Raw genomic sequence first — 16,821 nt, forward strand, 5'->3', positions numbered from 1 at the left:
TAATTGTCTATCTGATAATTTTTATGATTATTATGATAGAACTTACTCTAGTGCAAAGAAAATTTGGAAGACATTGCAGAGTAAGTATGATACCGAAGAGGCTGCAAATATGCAGCTAGTAGATTTTTCGTTTCTAAATGGTGGATAACAAATCAGTGGTAGATCAAGCTCAAGACTTCATCATGATTGTTGGAGAGGTTAGGTCCGAAGAGGTTAAAATTTGAGATAACCTTATTGTTTGTGGCATAGTGGATAAACTTCCATCTTCTTGGAAGGAATTTCAAAAAACTATGCGCCACAAACAAAAGGAAACCTCTCTTGAAACCTTGATAATGAAAATCTGAATGGAAGAAGAAGCAAAGGGCCAAGATGCACTTTTACAAACATAAGAGAACAACATCACATCAAAGGTAAATTTAATTACTTTGAATAATGCTAAACCTGAAACTCACAAAAATACTTCTTTAAAGCCTAAGAAGAAAAAATTCAAGAAAAATAATGGTATACCTCCCAAGAAAAATAATGGTGAAAATCACCAAGCACAAAATCAACAAGTTCAAGAAAAGGGGTCATGCTTTGTTTGTGGCAAGAGTGGGCATATTGCTCGATTTTGCATATTTCGAAAACGTGGTCCTAACCCTCAGGCAAACGTTGCCGAAGAACCTTTTGTGGCGGTGATTACCGACATAAACATGGTTGAGAATGTTGATGGATGGTGGGCTGATTCTGGTGCAAACCGTCATGTCTGTTATGACAAAGGCTGGTTTAAAAAATATACTCATTTTGAGGAGCCCAAAACCATCATGCTTGGTGATGCTCACACTACTCAAGTTCTTGGAAAGGGAGATGTTGAATTGTGTTTTACTTCTGGAAGGATATTAATATTGGAAGATGTACTTTATACTCCTTCTATGAGGAAAAATTTGATGTCTAGTTTTCTTCTTAATAAAACAGGCTTTAAACAGATTATTGAATCTGATCAATATGTAATAGTGAAGAAAGTTATTTTTGTGGGGAAGGGGTATGCATGTGATGAGATGTTTAAGTTGAATGTTGAAATAAATACAACTTCTACTTCTGTTTATATGCTTTCGTCTACTAATTTTTGCCATGCTCGTCTGTGTCATATTAATGATCATTATGTTGGAATCATGAGTAGTTTAGGATTAATCCCAATGGTTAAAAAGAACTTTGAAAAGTGTGAGGCTTGTAGTAAAGCCAAGATCACTAAAAGGCCTCATTTTCAAGTTGAAAGAAAAACTGATTGATTAGAATTAGTTCATACTGATATTTGTGAACTTGGTGGAATTCTAACTCATGGAGTTAATAGATATTTTATTACTTTCATTGATGATTTTTCTAAGTTTACATATGTTTACTTGATGAAAAATAAAAGTGATGCTTTTGAAAATTTCAAAACTTATCTCAATAAGGTTGAAAATCAGTTTGGAAGAAAAATAAAAAGAACTAGAAGTGATAGAGGCCGTGAATATGAATCAAATGAGTTTAATTCTTTTGTTAGATCATTGGGAATAATTCATGAAACTACTCCTCCTTACTCTCTTTCGTCTAATGGAGTAGCAGAAAGGAAAAATAGAACTTTGGTTGACTTGACTAACGCCATGCTTATTGAGTCACATGCACCTTTAAATTTTTGGGGTGAAGCTATCTTTACTGCTTGTTATGTGTTGAATCGTGTGCCTCATAAAAAGTCTAAATTGACACCTTTCAAATTGTGGAAAGGTTACAACCCCAGTTTGGGATATCTAAGAGTTAGGGGTTGTCTAGCCTTTGTGAGGCTAATGGATCCCAAGATTACAAAGTTGGGTAAGAAAGTTACTACTTGTGCTTTTCTTGGTTATGCTTCAAATAGTACAACCTATAGATTTTTTAATCTTGAAGATAATATTTTAATAGAATCTGGTGATGCTATTTTTCATGAAAATAAATTTCCTTTTGATACTCTTAGGGTAACCGGAGTTGAATCATCCCCAAAGCTTATCAAATCATCAAAACATCAATGTAGCTTTTTCCCTCTTTTTGATGTTGACAAACATATTCACCAGTTCCCCCTATCAACAAGAATTATTAGGGTAACTGGATTTTAATCATCCCTTAAGTTTGTTAAATCATCAAAAGATCAACATAGAAGTTATCCCCTCTTTGATGATGATTAACATCTTCTTCCTCTTATCGACAGGACCAGGTCCTCTTCAGGTAGTAAGCATGTATTCCCCCTGTCGGTAAAACCATTTCCTCTTCAAGAAGCTAACATTGATTCCCTTTATTGGCATGATCCACGTCTTCTTCAAGCAGTGATAACACCAGTGATCTCATACTTCTTCAAGAAGTTGTAACACCATTTATCTCATACCTTACCTTAACAAATTTGCCCCATTTGACATCATAAAAAAGGGTTAAAGCAGTAAACCATGTTGACAGAACTACAGTTTAAGCAAATTCATGGACACTTGGACAACACTAAGCATGAGTAAAAAGGCATAAAGTAATGAGACAAGTCAGTAGAAACAAGACCATTTTCATCCATAAAAAAAAAAGATCAGCCATCAAAGCATTGCAAGTATGATTACAAATGGAAACTAGAACAATGGCCAAGAAGAGTAATGAGGACTGCCATAGAGAGAAAGGAAGACAAGGGATTACTTAGAGAGAAGGAATGAAAGAATAAAATTATTAGAGGATATCCCTTAGTATGATATTTTCATATTTCTCTTAACGTTTAGCATGTTGTGAAGCCCAACCTGTATGTTAAACCTTCAGGGATGCCAATTTTCCTTTTTTTTCTTTTTGTTTTGGCACCTGGTCCCTCTAATAGTGTTGTTTCAGAAGTTGGACTTTTAGACAACCCATTTCAGTATTCTAGTTAACAAGAGCAACTCTAATAGCTTTCAACACCAGCCTGAGTTTCTCATAACAAAAACATTGGTAACCTAATTACTCAAGGCTTCTGAGATGAATCGGAACATACATTGCTAATATGTTTTCTTTTATATCCTATATATATTTTTACCTAAGCTAAGGATCACCGTGGTCCAAGCTAGAGACATTTTGAATTGGATATCTGGACAATAATAACCCATGTACACCACTGCAACACCCAATGCAAAGTAGTTCAACGCCAAACTAACAATTTTAAGTGATCAAAGCTAGCACTATATTTATTATACTAGTATAAAAGGTTTACATTATTAGACATTATGTGAAAATTATGAGAAAGGAGTTTGTCAAGAAAATATTGACATAAACAACAATTACGTGTCAATTCAAAGCTAGTTGGAATATATTATCTTTGTTTTTTGGATGAGGGCGCGGAGGAATGGATGTATAGGTGACATGTATACGTTATACTTCCAATAACATACTACTAATAAAATCAAAACATTACCTGGTCAGAAGTGAGTACAATTTCCAACAGTGGCAAAAAAACATAGTGATTTCTTTTGTTTATGCCTTGAAGGATAGACTTACTTACTAGATACAACAATCAAGCAAGCAAGAGATATGGTTTAGAAAAATAAAGGAAGAGGGAAAGATATCAATGAATGTAATTCTAGATGCAATAAGAAAAAAGTGAACTACAATCAAATAAATGAAATACATTATCAAAAAATAGAGAGAAAGAGAACGAGATTTAGAAGAAAAAATGACGATCTAACAACTAAAACACACTTGATTACTAGAATAAACTCTGGGGGTGAAAAGAAATGGAACCCATACAAGTGAAGACATATCAAGAGGATCCAATTTACAGATATGAGGTTCCTCAAAACTCACAGAGAAGCCTAACCATCAAATGTTTATTCAAAAACCAACCACTAAAATAAACCCTACTTTCTACAATTTATAATAGTAGATACACTAAGCTAATCTAGTTACAATAATACCCTTAAGATAAAACCAAGGAAAGTCTAGTATATTAATTATTTAACATGTAGTCATCTCTTGCCTAAATTTCTGTTTTAGTATATTATAGACTGTCCATGATTGATTCATTAATCTTCTAAGATTCCAAATTACTTTGAATATATAGGACTAAAACATGAATATAGTTCCAAACCATGAATATAGTTCCACATATTCTAATCAATCAATAAATATATATAAAAATGTGTAATGACTACATGTGTGATTTGGAATAAAGTAATTAACATCTTCTAGGTAAAAAATGGAAGAGTTTCCTTTGATTCTCTTATACCCGATTTTAAACTCAAAAGAAAATTTTAAAAATAAAAAGAGTAATATTTTCCAAGAAAAACCACTTTCACCTGGAGAAATAACAAAGAGTTAGATTGGTTATGAAAAACAGAAGGGAAAAAAAAGATAGGAGTCACATTACCTTGAATGAGTGACACATCTTGTGTGAGAAGAAGATAGATGAGAACATTATATTAGATATCTGGTACAACCCACAAGAGAAGGAGTAGAGTAACATTCTTTCGTGAGCAAGGAGGCAACACAGTGAGAAGAAATCAAGAGGAAGCTGAAGTTAGCATTTATAGATAGGTTTAATTAAAGTGGGTTTTAGCCTTATGATATTAGAAATAGATTGTTTTATGTTAGGTTGGGCCAAAATTTATTTTCATTTTAGGTTAATTAATAAAAAGCAATATATGACCAAAAAGTTTCTTTTAAGAAAAATGATAGTGTGGCAAGTATTAAAATATGGTAAAGGAATGTTAATCATGTGATGTTTTTAAAACAATTAAAATATGGAGTTGTCAAGATTTTCATGAGTTCCTCAAATTGTATATACCTTCATCCCCCTTTCACAACTACTTACATTCGGCTTGTGTAGTCAATAAAATTTCTATCTATTGTTGATAATGATAGGACACAAGATTTATTTATCACCATAAATGAATTAATCCTAAAGAGTTTTCTTGCTCCTCCAAAAATTTGATAACAATACGAATTAAAATTTTTGATTCTCTCAATGAATTTTCATGCACAATGACGACCAAAGATGACTTCCTGTATAGATATCAAAATCTTATAAGAATTTATGTCCCCATTACCATTAAACTTTTATAGTATAGGAACCTGGTAAACATTGAAACCAGTGTAATGTTCAAGTACTTATGTCATAGACTTAGAGGTAGAAATCCCTTCCTTTGGTTTGAATCGCCTTGCATGAAGAACCCGTGAGAAAGTAAAAATACATGAAGATTATAGATCGATGTAAGGTGTCCTACTTATCAATTATACCTTCGACTTTTTTTGTAGCTACGAAAAAAAATTACGCGCATCAAATTTGGAGGGCATAATATTATCATGTCCAGAAAAATGGTCCACATTTTCTTTTCCTCATTAGCTAAAGGGAATAGAGTCTTTAATGGAGATGAAATAAATTTTGAATCTTTGACCTTTGTTATGTGCATTATTCCCCTTTTCTCCAATTTTAGTCTGGACATCTGTTGCATCTAATCCACACACAATTTTGCGATAAATTAGGAACTCTTAGTCATTTCTCTCACAATAATGACTCCAAGTTCAAGCGCAATAAAATTTTGAAGAGTTTCATTCGGATAATAAATAATGAATTTTTGGAAAATTAATAAGATATCATTAAAGAAATTGATAATTTTCAAGTTCGAAAAAAATATTAGGGTTTTGTTGTGATTCTCTTTCCTTATTTGAAGTTTATTTTTTTCCCTTACGTAAAAGTCAAAATATCACCAAAAATTTTTTTTAAAAAGAAAATTTAATTTCTTCAATATTTGGTTTATTATTTTTTTCGAGGAAAAGTTTAGAGAGCTATAAATTGAATATCCCTTTCTTAAAGCATAACACAATAGGATCCACGATGTAGACGTTTGGAGAGTCTTATTTATGGGGAGATTTTACTTTCTATTGTTCGCGTCTTTTTACTAGGGGAAAATTCATAAGTACCCCCTCAACCTATTCTTGATATCTCAGAGGCACACCTATACTATATTGAGGTCCTATTGCCACCTTAACTTATTTTATAAATAATTTTCTACTCCTTTCCATCCTACGTGGCACTAGTTTGAAAAAAAATGTTAGCACATGCTGGGCCCACTAGATAGTGTCAGGTAAGCCAAAATGGGTAGAAAATTATTTATAAAATAACATCAAGAGGGTAATATGACCTTAGTATAGTATAAATGTATCTCAGAGATTTCGGGCATAGTTTGAGGGGTACTTGTGCATTATACCTTTTATTATTTTAATTATGTAGGTTAATTGGACATATCATATAATAATATAATGTCTTTTAATATAGTTTTATGTGTCGGCTACTTTATCAACATATGATCTACAATTGTAAGATTCTGCATGACGCCTAATTACCTTTATAACCTAATAAAACATCTTGTGCTAACTTGTTTTGAATAATCTGTAAATCCATACGCTACTTAATTTGTGTAGTATAAAAAAAAAATTTTTGAAAAAAATATAAATATTAGCATTATTAATGAATATATAATCCATGTTTTGTGATCCTTACACTGTATTTTGGCCTCATAATGAGTCTAAAAGGAGAAAAATATGACTTTTTGTATTAAAAATGTTAGGTTCTTCCTTCTTTCCGATTTTATGTAGCACCATTTTATTATCAATTTGTTAAATATGTCTACATTTGAAAATAATAAAGCTATATATTATTTAATTAATTTTTAGTGAGAACTTTTATAGCCACCCAAATATTACAACATATTTAAGACCACAAGTTTTAGAATTTATTTGTTTCATGTGTAGTTAAACTAATTATGTACTTAAATATAAAAATATACGAAGTTTAAAGTTTATCATGTTTCAATTAAGAAAATACTATTTTTTTCATCATAGATTAAAGAGGAAAGACTGTCACATGAGATAGAAGAAAAGGAGTATTCCTTTTAAATGTCAAATTTTATAGTTTATAGTTAAAATAGGGATAATGCACAAGTACCCCATTCCGAGACACACTTATACTATACTAAGTTTCTATTGTCATCTGAATTTATTTTATAAATAATTTTCTACCCCTTTTCAGCCTACGTCGCACTATCTTAGTGTGTGTTGACATTATGTTCAAACAAGTTCCACGTAGGCGCAAAAGGGGTAAAAGTTCATTTATAAAATAAATTCAGGGGGGTAATAGGACCTTAGATAGTATAAGTATGTCTCTGAGAATTTTAGCATCGGTTGATGGGGTACTTATGCATTTTCCTATTAAAATACAAATATAAATATAAGAAACCATAACATATAGATTAGAAATGTATTTATCTGTCTTGGGAAGTCGAGAGTCTAAAAGATAACAATGCCTACGAGATCTCATCACATCAAGGACTTTATGAAATCTTGGTTAATATTCTCCGTTTTGTCACTACAATTTATCAACACTTTTCTCTTCATGAAACTTTATTCTTTGTTTAGCTTCTTGTATGAAAAAATTCGGAAACATTTTCCTGCATAAACCACAATATAAATAAAGATTTCAATAATAATATTACTTTTTTTACTGTCAACTTGTAATTAAAAAATGTGAATATATAATCTAATCCTCACAATGCTATCAACGAAAATTATAAATACTTGACAGAAATGAATAATAAAATATGCATTTGAAGAGAGATTATAAATAATCTTAGAGATTCTTTGAGAAATAATGATCGTGACATACAAAAAATTGCTACTTGTTGAATCTTAGTAGTATTTGGTTGACCAGCTGAACATTCAATTTATTGGTGAGGATTTGACTCCTACCTTGTAATTCCCTCTTCCATTTTCTCTTTCTCTAAACCGAATTTTATTTTTTCACTATCGGGGAGCACCCCCTAGAAGTAACATGGCGTACTTGACCTCACAGAGTTCTTGTACTAATCCATAGACATCATTCATCACATTGTCATAGGAAATCTAGCGGAAAATTTAAAACTCTCATAACGCATGATATGCAAGAATCATCACTTCATATAAACATAAAATAGCAATAATACATAATTAGACTCTAAGTTTCTTTTGTCATCTTAGATTCAACTTCCATAGAGTAGAATAGGGACACGACCCTTAACAACATAAATAATAAATAAGCTATTACATAAACTTTGAACAATAACTTGACATAGGAAATCCTTGAATCATAAGTCCCTTTCTTGAGCTTGGAAACATGTATCAATCCCTTCACTTTAAGAGACATCCTCTAGTCATCAATCACCTACACATAGTGTAAAAAGATGAAGAAGAATGATAATAGTACAAGAATTCACTAAGTATGACAATAATGCAAAAACATGTCATGTAGAGAGGACATGTTGTTAGAAATTATGCAACATGCTGTTTTTAAAGAATCTCATAAACATTGGCACAATTACACACTATAGTTCATATACTTCATATATGTATAGACACCATCCATGTAAACACACCATATCCACATATTTTGCATTTAAGCATATCAATCATACTTAAAACATTATCTTCTTTTTTCTTAATTCATTAACTCCCAAAGTAACCCTCTAATAACACTTTTTGCAATGCATGAATAGTGTTCAAATCCACTGTCGAAATTCAAGCACCACCTTAGGGCATCTCCAACCCTACCCTCTATTTTACTGAGTTCTTTTCCAGACAATCAACTCAAACTCAATTTTCTATTTTACTATCTATAAAGAAGTTTTTCTGTCTCTCATTAATGTTATATTATTATTTATATTTAATTCTTTTTTTATTTCATAATATAAATAATTTTTTATTTATGAAAATAATCACTCTATAATCTTTATGTAATTATTTTTTTATTTTATTAAAACTCTTCTTATAATACAGAATTATATTTAATTTTAAATAACATGAATTGCGATAAATATTATTTATAATACATATTAATGAATGATTCAAATAAAAGTGAAATCCCTAATGAAATATAATTGCATCATAAATTTTTTATTTCAATAAAATTTATTTTAAATCTTACATAAATACTCAACTTTCAAGATTATTATGTTACTCTTATGAGTGTTCTATTAATATATTACAAAGTTTAAAATGAACATTTTTTGTGTGTAGCTAAAATTGTACAAATTAACAATTTCATCTTGTATTCAATTATTTCGTGAACTAATTTACTTCCTATATTCCATTTTGAACTATTGAATCAAATATTTTTATACTATTTAAAAAAGTATAATTTTATAATTTATCACTATAACATAAAAAGTAGATTGTTTGAATTATCATGTTAATTTTGTGCATATTTCATAATGAAATATAATTATTATCTAAAGTAAAATTTTAAAATGAACAAAAAAAAATAAAAAGACAATAATATGTCTTAGATGTTAAGTTACTTAGAAAATAATGAAAAATATTAGAGGTTTAATTAATAATCTTCTATAATATAATTAATAATAAAGTAACTTTAAGTCACATATTTAAAGTGACATTTTCTTTTAAAAAATAGAATAAAAATGATTAATTCGGAGGAAGTAGCAACTTGTTAAATGTTATATTGCATTAGAAAATAATTACAAATGATAAAGCTTAAATTCATAATATAATAGAAATAATATTATAATAATCAAAAATTCAAATAGAGAGGTAAAAAGTAGTTCTCCAAACACCTCTCTATAATTGAAAAATAGAGAGCTAAATAGAGAGTGATTGGAGAACTTATTATCTATTTTACTCTCCAAATATAGACAATGGAGAGTAAATTAGAGATGGGTTGGAGATGATGTTATGGTCACCAGGGTGAACATTGATACAACCTTCACTAATTTCAAACATATATATTCATGGAAACATATCATATCATGAGAAACATAATTCACATATGACCCAACATACTTCATATACCACATAGGAGACACACTTCAAGATAAAATACAAGTCAACACTACAAATAACATGATAATAGGTAATAGTCAACAAATACATGCTTAGACTTTATTTCATTAAAACATCAGAAGACCTTACTCTAATCTGCATCTAAGACTACTAGTGCAATGTACATGTGAAACCCCATAATCTCACACATACCAAGTAAACTCACAAAGAGACCACAAGCCTTATCATTTACATCATACATCAACATGACAACTATAGTCAATTACATGCATAAGTAGGACCTTCATCATATGGCAAGTAAGACCAACATCATACATATAATGTAAGACCTCATCATATAGTCTATAAGACAAACATTATGCATCTAAAGTAAGACCTCATCATATATAAACAATAGGACTCATACTCTTCATATTATCATACAAGTAGGTAATTACCATAAATGCATAAAAGGCATATGCATATACATATAGATATAGCACACCTTCCTAGTACTACTTGTGCAATGCATAGGTAAAGTCTCACACCTTCACCTACACTAAGAAACTTCCCTAAGCTTATCTTACTTAAGGTTCATCTGTTTACTTCCATTGTCCATTTTACTATAGGGAAACCCTAGCTAAAACAGACAATAAGACCATGTGGACTAAACATGAAATCTCGTGTCATGGCACCCCACATCGAAATGAGTTGCTCTACATGCCAAGGTCTACAATGTAAGCAAATAAGACATAAAGCTCTAAATACAAAAAGACTCTTTAGCACTCCATCTGGTCCTTTGTTGATATGAGAAGTGTTCTTCCTTGATAATGGACTTCACTTTTCAAGCTTATAAATTTTGAAAGAAAATCCAAGTTGAGTTTGCCAAATCTTGAATTTGTGTTTGTTGGAAAGAGATAATATAATTAACCACAAATTCGTTGAGGTCATCCCATTGGTTGAAGGCCTGCTGTTGGAAAAGTTATACGCCTACTGCATCAAAGGTGGTAGCTTTTCTGATAGCTGTCTTTTCACCTTTTCACGCCGGAGTCTTGCGTGGACCATGTCCCTTGCAAACTTCTTTGTGAGTTCTTGAAAAGGTTTGCTGCAAACTTCCGTCTTTAGATGAATGAATTGAATATGGAGTTTGTCCTGTTGAAAAATTTCAAACATAAAGAGTCATTATCCGTTGGACAAACACCCTCCTCCATTCTCATTGGTGTAGTACGCTGACGCTTCACTAACCTTCTGACGTGGATAGCTTTTACAGATGTACTCCATTATTCACCTGATGGAGAAAACTCTGTGAGGGACAAGGTCCCTGCATTTGTGAGATACTAAAACATACAATCTCGTCTGCTATTCCTTTTGGTGTAGGACACTACCCTTCACCTAAAACTTGACATGACAGTTTTTATGGTTGTACCCCATTTGTATCTGGACGAGAGCACTCTGCCAGAGACCAGGTCCCCGTATTTGTGAGGATCATCAAAACACTTAAAATATAACAGAAGTTTTGCATTCATATTAGAACAAACTAATGATCATTCTAGAGAAGGTACAAGGCCACATTTCATCTAGAGAATGAGAAAACAATATGTCCAATAGTGAAGATTACATGAGTGCTTTCTCAAACTAGCAAACGAGTCGAAAATAGAGCATATACTTAAAATAAAAATGTTCCTTAAATACAATCCAAACATTTTCTCAATATAATGGGTGCATGAGTTTACATTGTTCTCATTCCTATTTACTTTGATGTTGTTTATGCTTTGGTGACATGTTTTTGTTTTATCTTAAAACTAGATATAACTTAAACAGTTTGATTTTGTTCGGAATTTTGAACTTTTCCCAGATGACTATAGAAAGATCACATGCATCAATGCATTGCTTTAACAATAAAAAGATTGAAATGTTTCTACATATCCAAAAAATTTATAGAAAGAGCACCAGAGGGAGATTCACAGCCTAAAACTTGACCCTTCTATCTCCTAATTTATTTTTCGGCATCTACATGTAAAGTGTCTTGTACAACAGTGAAAACCACTTATTGTATATGACCTAGAAGCATTCTTTTCACATCACTCAGCAGGATTAGAACCAGTATCTTCACTCTTCAATGTTTAAAGTTCCATTTGTGCATGATTATTCTCTTCAACAGTCAAAGATTTTCTAGGTTCTTCGGCCAAATTACACCTGTTATTCTTTGCAACTCCTGGCTTCTCATCTCCCGTCTCAGAGATGCAAACAGAACCTGAGTCAGATAAATTTTCATAACTCTTCAAACCTTGAGCAAAAAGGAGCTTCTATCACTTTCTTTAAGGCAAAATAGAGTAGACTTAAAACGTGTTCACGACAATTTTGTCTTACAACATAAAATATATTAATGAAGCTCGCGATTCCCATAGCATATAAAGGAGGAGGTGTTATACTATAAGCTCCATAAGAATATGTTCACAACTGATATGCATTTACTTGAGGCATGGTGTATATATGTTTTCAAAGACATAGATCCATTTGAGAAATCAGAATGTCATTGGTATAGATACATTTGAGAAAGCAGAATGTCATGGGTATTTGTATAAAGCCACTCACCATAGCAGATTCTAGTCCCGACAATGATTATGGGAACGTGCTTCTCTCCAATACCTTTCTTATTGGCTCTCATTGGATATGAAGCCAGAGCTCTGACTCCGTTATCACAGTAATTGATTTCGTCTCCCGCATCTATAGACCATTTAAGTTAATGCAAAACTTATATAACAATCTTACATCAGACAATTCAATAAGTTAATATCTAGAATCAGTTTTTTCACTATCATGCTTTACAAGTCTATATAGTACAAATACTTTGAAATGCATATTGTCTTTTCACAATCAAGATAAATAATTTCAATATAGAAACAATGCAAACTTCATAGTTAACCACATTTTACTGATTTTTAGTGAGATATGACATTTGAATGTTAATAACTATTAGTTTCACTATTAATCAATCTGAAATACTACAAAGTGAAAGATACCTTTGCAAACGACAAGGATCCCATTGAAATCCTAGAGGTAAAGAAATTATTGGACCTATAGGCTAAGACCTTTCATCTTCAGCACCTTCAAAACGGGTTACTACAATTTTAAAAGGGATACAAATAGATTTATGCAAAAGAAAAAGTGATTCCCAAATTAATTCATCACACGCAAACTCATCACATCAACTAAATTAGAGTTGTCGGCACACACCTTAGAAGAAAATAAAACCTTCAAATATGTAAGTTGAAGAACCAAACTTGCTTGACCGAATCGATAAGGATAAATCAAAAAGACTTAGCTCATATCTCGAGTCGAAGAAGAACTAAGAATAAATCTCAAAAATTGATTCAATTGAAACAAAAATTATTCCAGGATGAGCTCCATAGTATATTTTCATTTAGTTAAATAAATTTTAAGGAGCTCTCCATTTAATTTTTAAGAGAAATTAAAAAGATAAGATAGGAGAAAAGAACACACTGATATATTTTTATGTCATTCTAAGAAAGAGAGAGAGAGAGAGAGAGAGAGGGAATTTAAAAATGAAGAAGTAAAAGTAAATGCAATCCACGATACTTCTGACAGTATGCTAGCACATGAACCTAGAGTAAATAAATTTAAATGATAAAAGAATTATTTTATTAGGCAATAAATAAAGTAGGATATCCAATACTTAATAGAACCAAAATAGCCCTTTCTGTTAATAAAGATCGTTAACGAAGTTGACATTTCTTAGTGATTAGATCAAAATCGCTCAGTCTAGTTAGTTCAAGGTGCAAGTCAAATATCACATGGATTAAAAGTTTAATTAGACAGTAACACAGGGACTATAAATGACATTTCCTCTTTATTAAATTCAAAAATCATGTCCATACATATTATTCTTTCAATTCATCCGTTAATGGTTTATTTTTTGGTTGGACATCATCAACTCTCCAAGTTTTCAATCCCAACACAAAAGAAGTAAGATTTTTTCCCCATCCAAATAAAGATATTTCTTGGTCTAACTATTCACTAGGTTTTGAGCCAAAACAAAACAAGTACAAAGTTGTCTCGACAAAATATAATGCACATAAAATACTGAATTATCATTTTAGGCATAGACGGATCATGGAGAGAGACTCAACATGTTTTCTCTTGTGCTCCATCTAGTGGTCCGAGTGTTTGCATTAGTTGAGTTATCTATCAATTAATCTATGATCCTTTTATAAACGGTTACAAATCTTCTATTGTTGCATTTGATGTTAAATCTGAAAATTATGAAATTATTGCATTGTGGAAAATAATAGTGCAGCCAGAGCTCTTTCAACTCCTACCCACGCAAGAAAAAAGGTTTCAAGATAGTAGTAGGCAACCCATAATCTCAAAGCAAATCTTCTAGTGAGTGTACTCTTAGTTTCAACTCTTTCTCTATCTAAAACGAAAAGTAGAAAAATGAAGCCAAATTTTTTTCTATGGACCCCTTCCACCTGATAACTTTACTAACTATAATTCATTAAAAAGGAGTAAAGGAACTTAAGTTTGACAAAATTTCTTAGAAACTTTTTTTGGTTTAAAAATATATATAAAGGTCAATCTAGATAGGCAATTCACTTTATTCAACACATTTTTACTATCAATTTATATTTTTGACAGAGTATTATTGTAACTTAACATAGAGTATAAAGGGGGTTTAAAATATAATAATATGAGTTTAAGCGAAAAGAATGTAAGAAGACAAACAACATTTTCTTGTTTTCTTCTTTGTGATTGAGGTTAAGGAGATTAAATAATTTTTTTTAATAAAAATGATACATTTACCGTAAACAATTATTTCTTTTTATGAAAAATTAACACAAAAATTATTTTTGGGGAAAAATTGAGCCCCCCTAAAATTGGGGACCTAAGGCATGTTCCTTATTTTAATAAGCATTGAGCCGACACTGATCACAAGGGTATTGATGACTAAACAAAATCTCTACGTAAATATATTTTCTTTGAAACTAAATAAAGATTCATCAACTCGGTGAGATATATCCTTAATCTTCATTCATTAATCATTTAAAATTGAAAAGTAGTAAATACAATTTTATGTTTATAGAAGTTTCAAAATTTACACTTGAAAAATTACACTTTGTAAAATAATTCACCACAAAATGTTTTACAGAATCTCGAAATCAAAGCTTCAAACCCAAAGTATTTGATATGAACTCAGCAAGATAACAAAATCCTCAAATTCCAAAGTCATTTAGAAACACTGATTAAAAAGAAAAGGAAAGGGTTTATATGCATGATCACATACATACATATACATATATATAACGTGTATACATAAATTATTTTACTCACAAGAACAACTGTAAAAAATAGTTACAACAATTTGAATGAAACAATGGAGAAACAATTGATTAAAAATAGTTTACCTGTAAAAGGAAGGAATGAGTGAGTAGTTCTTAAATTTCCACCCAAAAAATAATAATCAAGAACTAGTAGTTAATATTTATCTATGTTTCAAGCTCAGGCATAGAGAGAAATGAAGACTCATACATGTATATAATTGTGTGTTCTCTTTCTATATGTAGAGAAAAATAAATCTAATTAAATGAATGGATCTAGAAGTTTCTAACTTTACATTCAAGACTATCGGTCAACAGAAGTTTGTTACAATTTATTATGCAACAATATAATTGTAAGATATAAAATCATCTTATGAAATACTAGTTAACAAGTAAGGTATTTATAATAAATGAAACTGGACATTTATATAAAAAAAAATAGTTATCCTAATCATGTTTTTTAAATCCACCATATGGAAAAAAGAACAATAATGAATAGGAAAAAAAAGTTTTAGTTGGGTTTTCATATATGAATACAGAAAAAAAAACATATGAATAATGTGCTTTAGTGTCTTGTAGACTTTACATCGGACATTGCTAAAATAAATGTAATTTCATAAAATAATTGATGTAGTTTAGAATTTCTATGAATCAAGAATTGTTTTATTGACTCAAAGATTTATTCTATCACATTATATTTACAAAATTATTATCGTTGTCGTGATTTTTGCGCTCTCAGACTATACCTGTACAATGATATTCATTAGTGTTTTAAAAAGATTATTGTAATTTCATAGAAACAACACAACTTCACAAACATATAGATCCAATATCAAATATATTATCCATAAAGATATAAATTTGATTAAACTTTTAACACAGTCTTACTTTGTGGTATATAAGTATTAAAAGACATTAGTTATTTTTTTAAAAAAAATTCACAAATAGTCCTAAGTTTTTTCTTAAAAAGTAGTCAACTTAAAAAAAATTTTGTCAACTGCGTGTTAGCGGCTTCTATACGGTTCCTTAACCCTTCCATAGAGAATTATTTCATCCCTTATCCAAAATTCTGATTTTATTTAACATGTATTCTTTCCAAAACAGCTTTCAAAATTGGTTTCTTAATTTTTCCTAAAAAAAAATTAAGTGCGACTCCCAATATTATTATATTTAAAAAAACTTTAACAAATTGCCAAAGTTAAGAAACCGACATCGAACCTTTAGTTTGAAAACGGTTCGTAACAATATGATTAAATGTTAACCATGCTACGATTTTAATCTCTACTAAATCCCTCCAACTATAAAACGTGAAAATAAAGGGTTAGGCCAACACATGAAAAAAAAAACTTCACTTTAGGAAGAAATCGAAGTCTTTTTCCCTTTTTGAAACTTTATGCACAAAAACTGCAGATTCCTCTCGGGTTTGATCAACACTCTGAATTTCTAGAAGCAAAGGAAGGCTATTTTTTTTGGTGGAAATTCGACAACCTTCTTTTGCTTCTAGTTGTTGATCAAATCGGAGAGGAAGCTGCAATTTTTGTGCATAAAGTTTCAAAAAGAGAAAAAAAAAAAAGGAGAAAAGGCTTTGACTTCTTCCTAATGTGAAGTGTTTTTTTCATGTGTTGGTCTAGAACTTTATTTTCACCTTTTATAGTTGGAGGAGGGGTTTAGTAGAGGTCAAACACGT

Source organism: Solanum lycopersicum, chromosome 1, assembly GCF_036512215.1.
Source record: "Solanum lycopersicum chromosome 1, SLM_r2.1".
NCBI lineage: Eukaryota > Viridiplantae > Streptophyta > Magnoliopsida > Solanales > Solanaceae > Solanum > Solanum lycopersicum.